The sequence below is a fragment of the Lepeophtheirus salmonis genome, chromosome 6 (genome assembly GCF_016086655.4).
Source record: "Lepeophtheirus salmonis chromosome 6, UVic_Lsal_1.4, whole genome shotgun sequence".
Lineage (NCBI taxonomy): Eukaryota > Metazoa > Arthropoda > Copepoda > Siphonostomatoida > Caligidae > Lepeophtheirus > Lepeophtheirus salmonis.
The window spans coordinates 12,762,717-12,777,525 of NC_052136.2; the positions used below are offsets into that span (position 1 = coordinate 12,762,717).

The following is a 14,809-nucleotide window of genomic DNA, read 5'->3' on the forward strand; positions in this document are numbered from 1 at the left end:
TAGAGCGTAACAAAAATATTTTGTCATTACTGAACAATTTTGAAATGTCTACTTAAAATAGGATAGATATTTTTTTTTCTTAATATATATTCCTCAATTACTATGAACAAATGTATCAGCCAATTCCTATGCAAAGCTTTGACCATTGCATTTAAAGTAGCAAAAAGTCAAGGTTACAATCAATAAATAATACAAAATGTATAAATTTGCTTTAAAAGACCATACCACGGCCAAATTATGAAGGCTTTAAACTATAATGAACATAGTTTTTTTGATTTTAGTGGCACATTATTTTTGTGCTCATTCACCAATAAATATGAGGTGTAAGTAGTAATCAATGGGTTGACATTTTACGATACTAAGAGTTTAATTGTTTGTTGAGTTGTTGTTCTTATATATATATATATATAAACTTTTTCATAACTCTTTAGAAATGAAATAAAAGAATTGTCACAAAATCTTCTTTTTTTTTTGTTACAAAGTTGACGTCAAATTGAAAAACGAATATTTAATAAGGATCATTGTTTCAAAATCGTCGTAAGCCCCACATAATGGAGATGTAAAAAAAGAAAAGAAAAAAAAACTAATTATAGTGGTAAAAAAAGTTAAAGGATACATCACAAGTAATACTTTGATCTCTTCCGAAAAAAAGCCGTAACCGGCTATGTTTTATATATTTATTATTTAAGTATTCATGAACAAAGGGATATCTCCACTGATTAAGTAAAAAAGTAAATACACAATCACTTGTCAAATCAATACATCATAGTTGTCACATGCAAAAAAAACTACAACTTTAAATAAATATATATAACAAATCCTCACTCTCAGAGTGTTAGAAACGCACTGAGGTTTCTACTTCTTCTAAAACCTTTTTTTTTTTTTTTTGTGTGTGAATGTGTGTCTCCCCCTGTTCTTCACTGATGTGCATTTTCAGTGTGTGTGTAAGGTAGGGAGAAATTGGGGAGCCACGCTTCTTCAGTTATGAATATATACTTTATATATATATTCGAAAGCTCGTGGAGAAAAAAGCAAAAGAAGAGGAAGAAAAAAACCAAGCAAAGGAAAAAGCAAGAGAGAAATAAAAGGAAAGAGACGTGGTCGTAAAAAACTGTTGCTTGTTCTATGTGTAAATAGACATCCCTCTAAATCATGATGGATAAAATAACCTGCCACTCAACATTCATTTGAACTTTGGATTTCTTCTACCGTATCTCTACATACATAGCTATGTAAATTGTAAAAGCCGTTACATTTACAAAAAGGGAGTGAAAGAAAGATAAGAAAACTCGTAGGGCCATTAAATATTTATAGAAAGATAAATGTCATGCAAAAAAAATAAAAATATTTATCAATTTTTGATACATTGTGTATACATCATGCAAAGGACATGGGGTGTTGCCATATCTCTACTCCTTTTCGTAAATATATATATATAAATTCTCCTCCCATCTAAACCACCCTTGAGCTACAAAATTATCAAATCAATAATTCTTTTTTATTTATTAACTAATTTATTTGATCATACCTTGGAGTCTAAGGTACGTATTTTTATAAGTATATAGTAATTGCTAGAGTTCCAAGTCCACAAAATTGCTCGAAAGCATTCAAATGAATACTTTGATATATTAATATTTATTCTGAGAGAAAGCCTTGATATAGGGATTTCTACAATACTTTAATTATTTGCTATGGTCTGCATCCACAAAGAATGATATTCAACGAATCACGTATCATGAGTCTACGAACTAATATTGGCCTTCAGCAATGAAGTTGGTCAGAGGTTATGTAATCGCCTCTGTTTCTAAGCAGGATTACAGAAAAAGTTAGAATCCGATTTTGATACGACTTTATAGGAAAAATATATATGTTAACAGTAAGAGACCATTAAATTTTGAGATGTCAAGCTCAAAGGTTGATACTAAAGACCCAAAATGTAATAAAAAAATAGAATTTGAAGAGGAGGTTTGCACAATACCATACCTACGGTTCCATATTCTTTTGATGAGCTTAGTGAAATAAATATATTGGGTAGACTCACTCTTTTTTTTCCTTCTACTTCTTGACCGACTGAAGGCTATTTTTCTATCTTCATATTATTATTAGTAGAATAGATAAAAAGTAAAAAGGGAAATGACTTACTACAGTCGTGCAAAGATTGTCTTAAGAAGTGTAAATAATATTTTATATCAATTATTATTCTGAAAAATACAATAAATAAATCAAGCAAGGAAAAATATATTTTAATTCATTAAACACATTGATTACATAATTGTTTAATACAATTCCCCCTTTCATTGCACTCCCATTGTCTAGGAAAACAATGTATATAATTTTAATCAAATTGTACGGTAGAGCCAAAAACAAAGGAATAAGATCTAGAATTAATCCTTAATCTTAAATGGGAGGAAGGTCAAATTGTATTTATTTTGATACCGAAAGGTGGCGTACTGTTTACCATTTTAGTTTTTAGACTCAAATCATCAAGTGGGAAATTAAGACAAGCAGGGGGGGGGGGATAATATTAGTACGCCATGGTCAGACAGGCTAATTCAGTGCATATACTGTCCGAACGGACAGGTAGGTTGTCCCAATTCAATCAATCAAAGTTCGTTTTAACATGTGATACAGTTGTATTATTGTGTAACACCAGGTAACAACATTTTTTGCGCGGAGGGTGAAACCCATACTGATTAATGTTATTTAAGTCGTAGAACACGAAAAGGACAATTAAAACTTTCAACTTGTACGGTTTGGCCTTTAAAGCTTTTAAAAAATATATCAAGTTTGTAGGGTATACCTATGATTCAGTGTCAAATTTGGATATGAAAGACCAATATAGATGAAAATAAGAGCAAATATAAATTGATGCAAACATTTCAGCATTTGAAAAATGAATTATTCATTAATTTATCTAGATTATTATTAATAAAAAAACATTTAACCACCAAAATATCGAGTAAAATGAAGGACTTTACTTAGAAGTTAATATCTAATTTATTATTTCTTCATGTGCTTTATACCCTAGTTGAAGTTATAGAATATACCTTAAATTTCAATTTTATTAAAAAATGGCCTTAAAAAGGTTGGTCTAGATTGATTCTTGGTCAATTTAGTGTACAATATTTACTAAAAATTTAAAAATAATAAGCTGGTTAGGTTGCATGAACATAAATTACGATAATATTCCGGGGGAATGAATCTCTTAGGAGTATAATTAATTAATTATTTTGAATATTAAGCATCTAAAAACTTGTTTTGTTCCCCTTATATCATAATTATTTTAGTAAAAATTATAAAAACGATTCAAATTTATCCCAAAAACTCAAAATTTTGCAAATCAATTTTTGTACCAGACATAGGCAGTATACAGATCATAATAATAGCCTTAAATTGGTCAAAGAAAGGATGGAGAAAAAGACAGAGCGTTTCATGTATAGACTATTGGGCGTCCAATTTTATTTTTGAAAAGTGAGACGTTTAACTTGTCCTTAACTGTTCCAAAAAAAAAAAGATAAAAAGGGAAAGATAAAATGAGTGCATGTCCCATGCATGAATAGAGTATTCCTGTATCTATCTAACTATATAGTAAGAAAATATGATGACGAAATGATGAACAAGAGAGTAATTGCTCAAAAAGGCGCAAACGACTCCCCCTCTCTGATCCAACAAATTGAAAAATGAGACGGATTTGATTAAGAGACATACATATATCAGTCTATAACTAATGAGAAGCGTTCCCCAAGGTTCCAATTATATGGTTATATGTACATATATCTTTCTCATTTTTATAGAATATATGTACATGTTGTATACAAAAAAATTATATATATTGATGACTCGTCAGTCCGTGAACCAACATCTGGTGGTTGACTCTTCTTTCTTATATTCACTTTGAGAGGATTTATATCTATCTACTCTCTTCTATGTAGACAATCAACCAGAGTAAGTAACGGAAACAAAAGTAATGAACCTATTCTTATTATTTTTTTTTTTTTAAATATATATAGTTTTCTCTTTAGATAGCTCATCCCTAAATATAACAATATAATGATGTACAAGTTGCAACCCAAAAATGGAATCAAGAACTTGGAGAAGAGTACTACCTTGACATAAAAGTTTAATTCGTTTCTGGAGCAAGCTTGTTAGTCACAAAAACTCGTAAGTCAAAAACAATGAGGTTTGAATCCGATTTCTCGGCCCTTAACCAAATTTCAATAAAAAATCGTATGGCAATTCAATTTCTATCTCAGAATTCACCTTGTAACACATGGACGGAAAAGGCATTACGTACTTTTGCCCTAAGCTATTTTGCCGCCACAATATTTCGCCTTATAATATAAATACTTATTGATAGAATTAGGCCCATAATTATAATCCTATCGAAATTTTAAGGGAAAATATCCGTTCCCGCAAAATGGTTTAAAGAAAAAGCACCGGCCACTAGCTGAAAAGTCTGGGGCTTAACAAAGAAAATACATTTAATTATTGTTCAAAATTTGTTTTGTTTTTTTAATTATTATTATTTGCTTAACTGAGCAGAGCCCTCATAAGATTTTACAACCCATGTCTTCGCTTTCACGGTATTTTTCCCCATCAAGAAGCAGTGGAAATTGAAAGACAAGACCTCGTATACTGGAGGCTTCGTATCTCAAGATAATACTGTACTTGTGATTATAATAAGTCAATAATTGAATATTCTTTAGATGGTCGATATATTGATTGTGTCCTTTTTTAACTATTTTAATCAAAATTACTAATTGATAACTATATTATGGAACTTTATAAAGTTCAAATGATAAATACTTGTAAATACATAATATATAGGCATACTTTAAAAGTTCAAACTTAGTATCTAGTTGCTAATTGAAATGACTACTGCTGTAATAATTAAATAATAGACGTAGAAATTGTATATTCTACAATATGCTTAGAAAAGATACCACTTTTATACACAAATTCAGTCACAGATGTTCTATCTCATCTCTCTGACAGATACATATGAAACTCAATCTCTCCCTCAGACAAGGGTCACTGATCAAAAAGTATGAATTAATAGAAACCAACCCATCAACCATCTGACTACTTTCATTTTTAGAAAGGATTCTAATAATACTAAGCCATGTATTATTTGATGGGGATCTAAAGAAAACGCTCTTGATCCCGTTCATCAAAGGTTGTTAATGGATACATAGTTACTAAGTTACAAGGAGCGCTTGGGTGATTAAAACTTTCAAAAGGTAACACATGTTTGTAGCGATGCATGCATTGACACTTCTCTTTTTTTTCTCTCTCTCTTTATAAAATTGCAACTCCAGAGGTCCTATCTATATGTCAGATAATTATCATATGAGTAAACTTTTTTCCTTGATAATTAATGTTGTAGATCAACAATTCTTATTAATTCATGGTATCATATCATTTTTTAACCGACACTCAATGTTTTTGTATTTACTCAAATATCAATAGTTAACATATCTCATATTTGAAAGGTATTGATATTCCTGGCTTCACAGGGGCCGCAGAAAAGAGGGGCCCATCCCACTTATTGAAATTATATTTTGATTTAAACAAAATAAAAAAAGGACATTTAGTCTAACTCGTAGCGGCTTAAGGAAGGAAAGAGTAAATATTTGAAAAATAGTACAGTTTTAGGTTCAATTATGATTCTTGCTTCTGATTTTCATTTTTTCATTTTTTTTATATATATTTCTTTATTCTTAAAAGTGACTTTTATTTGCTATTTTTTATCATTATATAAAATCCCTATTGTAGATTAAATAAGCTCTCCTTCACGCAAAAATGTCATTCTTTTGAAATCCTGAAATCAACTCAACCATTAAAAAAACGTTACATTTCACGAACAAATAAAAAAGTATCCAGACATAATCTACATATATTAATTATTGCAAAGTTGATGTGGGTGAATATATGTTGGACATGTAAATGTTGAATAACAGTCATTTTTGATAAATAACGCTTTAGTCATATTAATTAAATCTCGCAAGCGTTTTTCATGTAGCATCGAGCGGCGTGTATATGGGTGTACTATAGGTATATAGTGCTACCTGGTGAATACACCGTACATATTTTTTAGCCAAGAAATATCAACGTAGTAATATTAATGACATCTTGCAGGCGTTTTGAATGTAACATTGTTGGTGTATACAGGGTACATTGCATAAAATTATCCCTGATGTATACCATATATAACTATTTGATCAAATAGTTAACAATGTAGTTAGAAATCTTGCTGACGTTTTGCTAGTAGAATTTAACGTGTGTAGCTAAGGCTCACCCAGGTAAAGCTGTAGAGTCTAAAATACTCCCTATCTCATCATTCATAACGTCATATTATTATTTTTCTTAAGCTGTTATTATTATTATTTCATTCTGGAGTAGAGATCATCCAAGTATTGAGTAGCTACGTGTGAGTGTGCTCATAATAAACACTTAATAATTCTTGGGGAGTTATCTTCAATATTATTAAAACAAAATTTATATTTTTATAGGACATATATCTGAGGTGTGTGTTACTTTTTTTGTTGGGGGTGGGGGACATTCTCTCCTTTCAAACAACTATTAAATTAGAATAAAAGTGAAAGCTTATTGTAAATATATCAACAAGTAAGGGGGGAGGGAGTTTATGTATAGCAGTTTTAAATCAAAGTTTCATGTTTAGGCTGTCAATTCGGTATACTACATATTTTTTATCATCATAATAACTATTATCAACAGTTCGTTTGTACAACACACCAAAGAAAAAATCCCTTGAATGATACAAAAACAAAAAAAAAGAAAGTCATTGCGGATAACGAAATATGTTGTTTATATATATAAATATATTTTCCACACAAATAAAAATGATTGAATATATGAATGTATACAAAAAGAAAAAGAGAAACGTAGCATATGGTTTGGGACAATATACCGCTCTCAAGGGGGGAGTTAGGGAGAGGGAGAGAGTCAAATTCTCTGAAGGAAACATTATCATAGACTGTTGCAATTTATGTACAAGTTGCAAATTGTGCTATCATTACGTTTTATATAACTATACATTAAATCGGGGATTTTAATTAGCAAGGTTGCATTGATGCTATCAATTCATTTTAATTTGTGTCAAACTACGTCACTATTATTTATTTATAAGTAATATAAGTGTAAGTATTTGATTTCTATAATGTGAGACACAATAATGGTAAATTAGCCATTTTCATTCAAAAAGTCAAATTATTAAACCATCTAGGATAGTTTTTAGAGAGAGATTTTGTCCCGGTCCCTTTCATGGTAGATTTTTTTTTCAATACAAAAATAAACATGTAAAATAAATTACAAAATACCTTTTTCTTTAGTTAGAAAATGTCATCTAAATAATATCTTTACAATAAAAAATGGTGATTTGAAAAAGAAAAAAAATACGCCATTAAGGGTAAAAATATCAACACAAGTTAAAAAATATATAAACCTACATAAATGTTAACTTGAGAATAATCTAAAAGGACCCAAATTATTTAAAAAAAATATAATAATAATAATAATCTCAAAATTAAATTTTAATAAAAAAAAGGGACCAGCATAATTATCTTTGATCAAAGATCCTCCGACGCTAAAATTTTTCCTGTATTAAAATGTCAATAATACCAGGGATAACCAGTTATTCCTCACCCCTCTTCTAAATTATTCATCAGGTGATTTGCAACATGCGCAATTTGACTATACAAGTTAATATTATTTACTTCTTTAGAAAAGAGTATCCTAGGATGCAGCCTTTCAGATGCACGTGAAGGACCGAAATTAGTCCGGAAATTACTAGCTTATCGCACTCAGAGTTTAATTGATAATGAATATCGGAGAAATTCTAATAAAACGGCATGACAGTCAAGCTGATCTATTCGAAAGCATTTTTTTTTTTTTTTAAAGTCTTCATAGTGTGCAACTCTTTACATACATACACAATAAATGTGTGGTCCCTCAACACGAAAGCAAGCATACATGACTTTTTTCTAAAATTAAGTGTGGATTACATATGTATTTTTCGACGAATGAAGTGGGCGAGCCCCTTCAAAAAGTAAATAATAATAATAACAAGAACAATTCATGAAAGAATATGAAGTTGATTAATTTTTATTTGAAAGGTCATATCCGAGCCAATATCAGGGGCTAAACTATAGCTAAGGTTCTAGGTATCTCCTCACGTCCCCCTAGTTTGAAAATAAACATTATAATCAGGGGCGTCCACAGGGGGTGGACAACTAAATTAAAGAATTTTTCCGTACCTGAAAATTTAATATTTTAAATTTTTGTGAGCAGCTGTGGATTTTTGAAATTCTTAAAAAAACATAAAAAAAGGCCAAACAATCCGCTCTCGTTCAAGGCATTCTTTAAATTGTCAGGTTGATCATGTCATTTTTTTTTTAATTAGCCATAGTTCTTATAATTTACGACACTATCTCAGTTTTACCTTGCTAACACACAAATACTCTCTGTATTTTGTTGTCAGGGGTCGACGATTCTCTCTTCTCCCTTGATTCATCATGGCTATTTCATAATAATTTATTCTTTTTGATAAATACACAAAGTAAGATGTTATTCCATAGTTTCCAAAACAACAGGAATCCAACTTCTTGTTCATCCCTTGTAGTCGTCGTCATATAATTATGTATATATATATATTGCCCATTTTATTATTTCTATGAATAAATTTGGGCTATCATACAGAAATACAAATGTATAATAACTACTCTTTTAAGTACAGTATCGAATAAAATACTATATAGATTTTAATATAATATGCAATTCATTTCAAAAGTGGTCAAAAAAAAATATGAGAGTGATAGTTTGGGAGTAAATAAAATATATATGGTTCGATTTGAAGCATTTTTTGTTTCTTTTTGGAGGAAAGGTTGCGTGATACAATAAAGGTAACAACGTACTATTCATACATAGTATATGTGAGAATAATGTTAGGCTTCTTTAATAGATAAAGGTCCATTCATATATATATATATATATTTGTAAAACTCATCAACCACGAATCTATCCGCAATGATTATGAATGTTCATAAAGAGAAACACTTATCGTAACCATAAAAGCATTACTACCTTTATGAAAGAATATGAAAGGTGGGAGGGGAGGGGTAAGAAGAGAGAATGCAAATTTGAATATCTTAATAATAAGAAAAAAATAATGTATGTACATTTTGCAAATACAACAACAACAAAAGCATGCAATCCAATTAAACAAACCCAAAAATATAGCATAGAGGAAGAACCTTTTCTCTTACATAAATGTATATTAATGTTATGATTAGAAAGCAGGATACAACTACTACATATAAACTATATACTAACCAAGGTAGGTAGGTAGGTAGGTACTCTACTAGGAGCACATGGCTAATTTATCGATTCAAATAACAATAAAATGTTTATTTGATTGATAATGTAATGTTTATTCTTCGTCTTTTGGTTTTTTTTATTATTATTTTTTTTTTTTTTTGTAGTTATGGTATGACGATTTGTATAGCAAATTTAGATTTTACATATTATTATGGTATATTATATGATACCGCTTGAATAAATAAATATATAGGATTAGACATAGTAAATTTTTTGATCTCTCTATACCTATACATATATAAATATGTAGTAACCATGTTTAGACATGGTAGGTGGTATCCCTGATTGGAAGAGGGATCAGAGGGAGTGAGAGGTAGTTAATAAATGAAGATCTTTAATAACTAAGTGTGTTTACTTTAATTTCCTATACTAAGTCTCGTAAAGGCACAAGTACCCCAATGGTGACCCCGACCTATAATATATACAATGAGGAGGAATATTAAGACTGTCCCATTTATGGGTTCATATTAGTATTTTCTTGCTTCAAGCCCTATTTTGGAAGAAACAATAAAAAAACTGATTTGGCGTAGTCTGAAGCCTCTCAAGGTATTTTAACCGTGGTAAAGGCCATTTTAGTTATTAAAAAAAGGGATTGTAGGCTGTGACGTTTTTGGTGTTCATTTTATTACTCTATACACAAAGAGAATAATCAAATATAATACTTTTATAAAGTATAAGGCTTAAGGCCTTTCAGGCAGTTCAAGGCATAGAACAGGCCATTTTAAATTGAATACAAATAAGGATTTTTATGTGTAAATTGTGCTTAATTGCAATTTACATGTTCCACAGCTTAAAATATGATGATACTATGCGTAAGAAACAGTACGACGTTATTTTTTAGTATTTGTAAAAATACTTTTTTAATATGTTTAGTAATAATTTCAGTAGTTTTTGCAAGGTTTCTCTGTTTTGTCCAAGATAAACAAAATATAATTTAGTGATAAAAGTGATGATAATTGAACAAAAATAGGAGGAACATTATGTGATAATTTCCATCCAAGAATTCATTTCTTTTTCCAAATTAAAATGTCATGGAAGGCCTCAAATCGTGGCAAAATGGATTATTAGATTCTTCCTAGCAGAAAAAGGGATTTAGGAAGAGTGGAGGAAAAATATTAAATCAAAAAGAGTACCGTCTAAGACCTATATATATACTAAAAGGGACATTTTCTCAAAATACTCTACTTCAAAATGACATAAAATGATCATTCTTCCTACTACTACGATTATTAATCTCCCTCCTTCCTCAAGCCATAAAAGACAGACTTACAAAAAAATGCTTAATATTTTATTCATAGTACTTATATATATATGAAGTAACCGCCACCGTCAGAGGAGAAGAGCAAGCAAGCAAAAACCTGTGTGTTGAGGGGGACGGTTATTAATAATAAGAATCATAAATGTACTGTTTACAACACACACACAAATACACCATTTCCAAGGACTTTTTGCTAAATCAATAATACAATTTCTAATGTGTATTTTTTTCCTACTTTTTTGTTAGAAAAAAAGTTTTTTTTTTTTTTTTAAAGAGGTAATAAGTTAATTTCTTTATTAATTTTTAGGCCTGCACGCTTTGCTCGTTCGTTTAGTATCAATTCTTTGGGGGGGAGGTGATTGATAGAAATCAATGTTGAGGGTGCAAATCCAAAATGTACACTTGATACAATATGATACTACTTCATAAACATACATTATTATTTTAACACGCACATTTAAAAAAGATAAAAAACACACACACAAATTGTGCAAAGGCTGTATTGGCTGTTATGTGATGTAAAAGCTGGAACGGTTGCAGGCCCAGCGAGTTAAACTACACGCCACATTTGCAATTGATCTGTCTACATATTTCACTAGATAAACAGACAGGGAATGCAGAAGGGATTTGAATATTACTTGTATGAACAAGAGGGCATGTTGTTTGTGTACGTCTTGCATAATCATAAATTCACTTGATCTGGAATATTTTAACGGACTTAAGCACTCTATTTGAAGCTGTAAACCTCTTTTCTGCGGTTATTGTCATGGAATTGCCTCTTTCACATATGGAGGAGGCAATATACGAATACACAATAGGAATATTTTAGATGTACCCTATTTAGTGTCAATTATCATCTCCTCCAGACCCTATCTAACTACATAACATGTCTTCATTATTTATTTAGAACCATCTTATAGCAACATTTGTTGAGTCTTTGAAAGCCGTAATTTTAAGAATATTATCAACGCAAATAGCTTTAGGGTCAATATTTGCCCTATGTCATATGAGTCAGCATAAGGGATACATAGAGGCTAATGTTAATAGAAATAAAAGGTTATACCATAACGCTGGTCCCACCCACTAACCCAAGTTTTTAAATAATGACGTCAAAGAGTATAACCATTACCAAGATTAGCTATATATCGTCTTCCTAGATTGTTTATAACGGTTAGAGTACCTTTTTTATACACTATGACGTCATAGGCCATTCTTCTTCTTTCTCTTAACTATCTCCCCCCCCCCTCCCCCACCCTGTCGGAAGAGGACTTTTGAATTGATCCTATTTTTAAATATATATGTATATATTTTTTCCAAATCCAATGGGTACTTCATTGGAGTGCCTCTAAGTACACCAAGAGGAACCCTCATTTGAGAACCACTGCGCTAGAGTACAATGCTGTAATTAGGGAAGTTCGTTCAATCGGAGACTAATATATTTAAAAAAATCAGTCGAATAGAGTCGACAATTAGCCAGTGGGGGACAGATGAGTGGGTTTTTAGATCAACTATGAGCCTTTCTACTCCTTTCACGATTCTTTATATTGTAAATAGTTGGCTACGACCTCCTCACTTGTCATATTCCAAAAGTGTGAGGATTTGAATACGTTCATCAAGTTTGAAAGCCATTTTCTCATTATAAGAATGAAAATTTAATCAGGGGAAAATGATGTGATGCTTTCCTAAGCTGGTTTGTAATTCCTGCTTTAGTGAGTGTATTTTTTTACACCGCACCCCCTAACTATAATTGTAAACATTACAAACATAAGGAGTAACGTGTATATACACAGTCGACACGTAGCTTTGATAATAATTACAGATAATGTCAACAACACATACAAAATAATCATAAAAAGTAACCGGGATTTATTAATAGAGAGAGAGAGAGACTACACTACTATGTACATACAATATTATTTGTATGTAAATTGATTGACTGATTTATTCATTTTGAAGTGACTGCCTCCCTCCCACTTGCTGAGTAGGAGAAGGGATTTGAACTCTCATTGTCATGATCAATAACAACATTTTGAACCTTTATGTTCCTATGAATGTACGTATTTTGTAGGGCTCTTATCTCGTACAATCTATTATACACACGAAATACAATTGAATAAATAGTCAAATGAGTAATAGTATGTCCCAAAATATTGTATATTTAAATGAAAAACCAACCACGAGTGCAGAAAATATCATTGAGGCGCCCTTGGTTTTTGAATCACAAATATATTTTTCTTATTTATCTTATATTTTTAAAAGTCAATGTTAAATAATAACCCATATCAAGCAAGGATTTACACTCCTTGCAAAACATCCGCCCTATATCAGTGGATTTCCACTGGGGCTCCTTGGATACTTTGTGCTCCACGGTGCATCGTCAAGGGCTACGCAAGATATTACATAAATATTGAATAAAAAAATTAGTTTAATATGCGGTAGGGCATTTTTATAAAATGTTAAAAGGCTCTGCAGTGATCAAAAGTTTGGGAGGTACTACTCTACAGCAAAGAAAGAAATTGAGGAAAATCTTTCAATTTATTCGATATATGCTTGATTGAATGAAGCATCATAGGTCTAATACTGCTGTTGAAAATAAAGTTCATATTTTTTTCGCAAGTTGTATCAAGTTTGTATATAGATTAAATTATATTCAAAACCTGATTCGTGTGTGCTCATAAAAGACTCTCAGAATTTTTTCAAAAATTTGCTAAGTCCTTATTGGATTAAGGACTTAGAATTGGAGATCAACATCAGAGTAAATATTGCCGATGTCCTGGTTTATTTCCGTCTCCCCTCCTCCCATGTTACAGTTGATTGTAACGGATCTCCTTCAAAACATTCTTCCAATTGTCAGGGTTACCATGCTGATTTTCGGTTTTTTTTAAACATGTCCAATATATACACGATTTTCAAAACTATCTATATGTCATTTGCATATCAGAGCCTCAAAGATGCATCTAAAAGTAGTCTATTTTCTCCAAGACTAGGATGAACGTAGTACTGAATATTTTTATTCAACTCTGTTCTATGTTCGTCCCCTCCCAGTGACCATTCAAGTAGCCAACCGCCAATTCTTTGCATTTATATGTATACATATAAACATTATAAAGTGTCCATCAAGTGCTACTAAATAAAAAGATAAAATGGGTCAGGTATCGATGGATTTATCAAAAGAGACTACATGTCCCTATATATACATATATAAATACGTATATAGGTTTGTTTGCTTATAAAATTTTGTTTTCTCTCTCTCTTCCCATTAAATTTATGTTTATATGAGATACAAATATATAAATATTATATATAAAGATGATGGTCATGTCTTACATACAAAATACCCCACCAATGAAAAGAAGAAGAAGAAGGAAAGAAATATTATGTCAACATGCCAGAGTGAGAAAAAGGACAACAATGTAGCATATTACATAGTGTATATTAGTGGTGAGACTCGGTCCGAACCCGATTTTTTTTTCTTCGGTCCTAAATGAGTTATTTGTTTATAGAACGATCTCGACGGACCACGGTCTGAGACGATAGAGTCTAAATGTCTATTGTTAGAAAAGAAGGGGCCTAAACAAAAAATAATATATTTCTATAAAGTCATAACGGAAAAAAAGTCTTATAAAAAATGATATTGTTTTTATTTTTTTAAATAAAGGTGAAGGCTTTTCAGACCGAGCCCCAACCTAACACTAATAGAACAATGTCTTTCACCTTTTTCTCTTTCTTTCCAAATATATATAAATGTGAGTCTATCAAAGAAGACATTTATTGCTAAATCAACAGGAGGGATTAGGGGGGGTAGTCACACAGATATTCTTTTCAGAGATTGGGGCATCATCAATATACTTTTTAACTTTATATACTTTTCTATATCAACATTCCACAATTGGTAAATTAACAGCAGCCAAATTAAATCAGGATACTAGAAAAGTGAAAGCATCATACAAGACAATAGCTTTTTCTTATATTTCCCCCCCTTCAAATCCTTATATCATAGCATACTATACAAAAGCTTTGTATTAGACCTCACGTAGTCATACAGATTATCATTGAGAAGTTAGTTTTTTTTTTTTTTTTTTTTTTTTTTTTTTAACACTATAGAAAATATATGCGCATTAAATTTTTATTATTATTATTCATTCTTTATATAAT

At 30.7% G+C, this 14,809-nt stretch overlaps 1 protein-coding gene across 20 annotated transcripts in view; it reads right to left on the reverse strand.

Annotated features, from left to right (window-relative positions):
- Lar (tyrosine-protein phosphatase Lar) overlaps window positions 1-14,809 on the reverse strand; it is a 455,460-nt gene that overhangs the window by 107,148 nt on the left and 333,503 nt on the right. For 2 of the 20 annotated variants that reach the window (XM_071889551.1, XM_040715861.2), the window contains exon 1: window positions 631-848. The exons of the other annotated variants lie outside the window; for them this stretch is intronic. The gene's annotated coding sequence lies outside the window, so the exon portion shown is untranslated. Of the gene's footprint in view, window positions 1-630; window positions 849-14,809 lie in introns of those variants that run through there. 20 annotated transcript variants of the gene reach the window in all.